At 36.2% G+C, this 4962-nt stretch overlaps 1 long non-coding RNA gene across 1 annotated transcript; it reads left to right on the top strand.

Moving 5' to 3' along the window:
- The first annotated feature begins 1475 nt into the window (after positions 1 to 1475).
- On the top strand, positions 1476 to 1972 carry LOC125812465 (uncharacterized). The gene is made up of 2 exons (XR_007442001.1): positions 1476 to 1676; positions 1936 to 1972. It is a non-coding gene; the product is annotated as an uncharacterized LOC125812465 (long non-coding RNA).
- The last annotated feature ends 2990 nt before the right edge of the window (positions 1973 to 4962 follow it).

Below are 4962 nucleotides of genomic sequence, written 5' to 3'. Positions count from 1 at the left end.
CTGTTTCTCGTCTTCTTCTTCTTCTTTTTCTTGTTGTTTATTTTATTTTATTGTTTTAATCATCTTACGTTTTCTGTTTCATTTTTCTTTATTATTATTCTTTTCAGTTTACGTATGTTCTGTTTATATTTTATATTTTTTTTCTACTTTTCCATGATATATACGACTATTATTATTTTTTAGACTAGATAAAATTTGAAAGATTAAAACAAAAATACGTTAAATTCCAAAAGCTTTCTTTATTAAACTTTAAACATAAAGTGAGCTTATAATTTGTTGTAATTTTCAATTTATTTTAAATATAACCCTACTGAAATAATAATATTTAAGTATTAAAATTGGGCGTAAAATTTTTATGTTTTGGTCAAAAATTAGGTGTTCACAGTATGCCCCTCTTTGCTTGGAAACATGAAGAGTTTTCATGCAAAGACGTGAACACTGTGACTAATTTTTTGACCGAGACATTTATCCAAAAATGTGAAAATAAGTAAAAGAGGAGAGGTTTGACTGCGCCCTAACTTTGGACAAACTATCTATCCTGAGTTAATAATCAGGTGTAGTTCATATATAGGAAGGGACGGGAGAATAATTTTAGGTAGTCGAGTGAGGTTTTGTCGAGGTTCCGGTTCGTAGCTCCAGCTGTTACATTAAAAGGAAAAATACAATAGGAGAGGAGGGAAAGATACAAGATCATATCTACTCCACTAGTACTGAGTCTTCATTTTGAATCTTCGGTTATCGCTTCACCCTCTTTGGGTAGGTACATCGATTCCGAACTTTCATCTTGATATTTGAATTTATGATCTGAAACTTATGATTTGACTTGAGTCGTTGACGCTCTTCCGCATGATATTCTTGAATGCTTGTTTTCTCAAGAAGATGATTCATGATATGTTGAGCCGTTACATGGGTTGAAAGCGACTCTAAATGTCGTTGACATCTGACATTCTTCGTTTCTCTAATCAAAACAAGGATTTTTATTCTTGAACTTCAAATTGGTATACTAGGTAGAAACTGCACGCCATAAAACAAAACAAACAAACGAAACAAAATTTTTGCCCCAGTATGCACTAGGAAAATTTTGTGAGTTATTGATGAAAGCTATAAAAGTTTATACTAGGCATAATAATAATATACTTTTTTAAAAAATAAAGGGAGATTTGTGCCCAATATAACCAGAGGTTATTACGCCCTGTGAAGTCATAAAAAATAAGATAGGAGTTATTGTGCCTACACGCAACCAGGGATTATTGAGCCCTGTAGAGACATGAAAAAATAGGAGTTATTGTGCCCTACACGCAACAGGGATTATTGTGCCCTGTGAAGACATGAAAAAATAGGGTTATTGTGCCCTATATGCAACCAGGGGTTATTGTGCCCTGTGAAGACATGAAAAAAAAAAATAGGGGTTATTGTGCCCTATATGCAACCAGGGGTTATTGTGCCCTGTGAAGACATGAATAAAAAAATAAAATAGGGGTTATTGTGCCCTATATGCAACCAGGGGTTATTGTGCCCTGTGAAGACATGAAAAAATAAAATAGGGTTATTGTGCCCTATATGCAACCAGGGGTTATTGTGCCCTGTGAAGACATGAAAAATAAAATAGGGGTTATTGTGCCCTATATGCAACCAGGGGTTATTGTGCCCTGTGAAGACATGAAAAATAAAATAGGGTTATTGTCCCTATATGCAACCAGGGTTATTGTGCCCTGTGAAGACATGAAAAATAAAATAGGGGTTATTGTCCCTATATGCAACCAGGGGTTATTGTGCCCTGTGAAGACATGAAAAATAAAATAGGGGTTATTGTGCCCTATATGCAACCAGGGATTATTGTACCCTGTGAAGACATAAAAAATAAAATAGGGATTATTGTGCCCTATATGCAACCAGGGATTATTGTACCCTGTGAAGACATGAAAAATAAAATAGGGTTATTGTGCCCTATATGCAACCAGGGGTTATTGTGCCCTGTGAAGACATGAAAAATAAAATAGGGTTATTGTGCCCTATATGCAACCAGGGATTATTGTCCCTGTGAAGACATGAAAAATAAAATAGGGGTTATTGTGCCCTATATGCAACCAGGGTTATTGTGCCCTGTGAAGACATGAAAAATAAAAATAGGGGTTATATATATATATATATATATATTTTTTTTTTTTACTTGATCATTTATTTTATTTTATTTTTATTTTTGTACATTTTCCAAACATAAAAGAAACAAACAAAAATAAAAATAAAATAAAATGCCCCAGATTTTATTAAGAAAAATAATCTTTTTTTTTTATTGTTATCATTATTATTGTGGTGCATATTATAGGAGAGACAGGGATTCAAGAACTTACCTGGTGGCGTTTGACTCTCGCGAATTACTTGCACGATTTTTCTTTGTACCTATTTTAAAACAAAGAATATTTTGTTAGTTTTTCTAAACGGTGGTTGGTTTGTGACTTCGAATATCTTGTGGAGTTTGACTTTGAATCTGTGTTGGTTGAAAGAATCATCATATTGACGATCGGCGAATAGCTTGAAGATGCTTTAGAGACGGTCCTTATCTTCTCTTGAAACACTTCTTATGAACATTTTGACCCATTTCATTTTGTGCACGTTGTGGGGTTCATCCTTTCCAAAGCAACTTTCTTGCTTTATCGATTTTCACAGGTATCGATTTTTTGATATATATTTTTTTTCGATTGGTTCACAGCCCTAGTCAATGTTGTGGCATGCCCCCAACATTCAACTGAAAATACCGTAGTCAATTTTGCTACTTTAATATGATTTTCTCACTTGACGCGAGTTTATGCTGAATGAGACTCAAAAGAATACCGAAGACAAGTATAAATGACACCAAATAAAAGGGTTATGAAAGAAAAGTTATGTCTTTAGAAGAAGAAAATAAGTAAATGTTTAAAAGGAATGAAAAGAATCTTATCTGAAAGTACGTGACCACCTTAATGAATCATGACATGCATTTGGACTGAACATTTGATCCTTCTAAGTTGTCTGAATCTCATGAAACAATGTTGTACCTTTAAGTCTATAGCCTGACTTCTATCTTGATTGTGTGCTCATGCCAAGACGGAATGTCATCATTTGATCAATGTTGCCCTTCATGGTTTTTCACCAATAAGACATTCTTATCTCTTTCTCTCAACTTACTATCGTCTTACGGTGCCCGTGAAGGTTTTCACTCATAAGACTCTCTCATTTTTTTATTTTTTTTTTTTATTTGTAACACACCGTAGGTCACAATGTCATGTCTCAGCCCTTGGAGAATTGAAGAAACATGATTATTATTTTATTCAGTGATTAGACCGAACCCCAATGAAGGGCTGCCTACGTATCCTCTTAGGAATCAGGTCGAACGTTAGTTCAATAAAACTTTTTTTTTTTTTTTTCTCTTTCTCTTTTTCTTTTTTTTTCTTTTTTTTTTTTTTTTGCACCAGACAAGTGGTGTTTGAAATAAAGGAGGATACATTTTTATCCTCTCATCTTGAGAATGTTAATCATGAGAGTGTCATAACAAAGAGTGTTAGGCGTAGTATCTTTTGATCGAATCTGCGTTAACCAATTGTGTCGATCGCCTTTCCCTCCATATTTGCCAGTTGCAAAGCTCCTTTTGATAAGCACTGTTTAATAACATAAGGGCCTTGCCAATTTGGGGCAAACTTCCCTTTGGCCTCGTCTTGATGGGGAAGGATGCGTTTCACAACAAGTTGACCGACTTCAAAATTTCTTGGGCGTACCTTCTTGTTATAAGCTCGAGTCATCCTCTGCTGATATAATTGACCAAAGCAAATTGATGTCAACCGTTTTTCGTCTATCAGTGCTAATTGTTCTAACCTTGATTTAACCCATTCCGTGTCCTCAATTTCTGCTTCGACAAATGATTCGAAGAGAAGGGATTTCAACTTCTGCGGGTTATGACAGCCTCAGTTCCGTAAACCAATAAGTAAGGAGTTGCACCGACTGACGTACGAATAGTTGTGCGGTATCCCAAGAGAGCAAATGGTAGTTTTTTCATGCCACTGCCTAGATCCTTGCACCATTCTCCTAAGAATCTTCTTAATGTTTTTATTTGCCGCTTCAACAGCCCCATTTGCTTTGGGTCGATAAGGGGTTGAATGACGATGAACAATTTTAAATTGCTCGCAAACTTCCTTCATCAGGTGGCTGTTAAGATTCGCTGCATTGTCTGTAATAATGATTTTGGTATGCCGAAACGACATATGATGTTTGAATGAACAAAGTCCACCACTGCTTTCTTGGTGACTGATTTGAATGTGACTGCTTCCACCCATTTGGTAAAGTAGTCGATAGCAACTAAAATAAACCGATGCCCATTAGATGCTTTCGGCTCAATCGGCCCAATAACGTCCATTCCCCAAGCCACAAAAGGCCACGGAGCAGACATAGGGTGCAACTCTAAAGGAGGTGAGTGAATCAAGTCGCTATGAATTTGGCACTGATGGCACCTGCGTACAAATCGAAAGCAATCTCGCTCCATGGTCAACCAATAGTACCCTGCCCGGATAATCTTTTTTGCTAGAACATAACCGTTCATGTGAGGGCCACAAACCCCTGAATGCACCTCATTCATAATTGTTTCTGCTTCTTGAATATTCACACATCGCAATAGATTCAAATCTGGAGTCCTTTTATATAAGATATCGCCACTCAAGAAGAACCCATTGGCGAGTCGCCTGATAGTTCTTTTTTTATCTCTATCCGCATGTATTGGATATTCTTTAGCTTTTAAAAACCGTTTAATGTCGTGATACTAGGGCTCACCGTCTGGCTCTACTTCAATTATATTGCAATAACCATGTTGATCCCTAACTTGGATTTCTAACGGGTCAATATAGGTATTACCCGGGTATGGAAGCATCGAGGCTAGGGTGGCCAAAGCATCAGCTAACTCATTGTGAAACCTGGGAATGTACCTGAATTCAATGG

The sequence above is a fragment of the Solanum verrucosum genome, unplaced genomic scaffold, assembly GCF_900185275.1.
Source record: "Solanum verrucosum unplaced genomic scaffold, falcon-dt-bn FXZP01000657.1, whole genome shotgun sequence".
NCBI lineage: Eukaryota > Viridiplantae > Streptophyta > Magnoliopsida > Solanales > Solanaceae > Solanum > Solanum verrucosum.
Note: the sequence above shows the minus strand (reverse complement) of the source record. Positions and strands in the feature narration are given on the sequence as shown.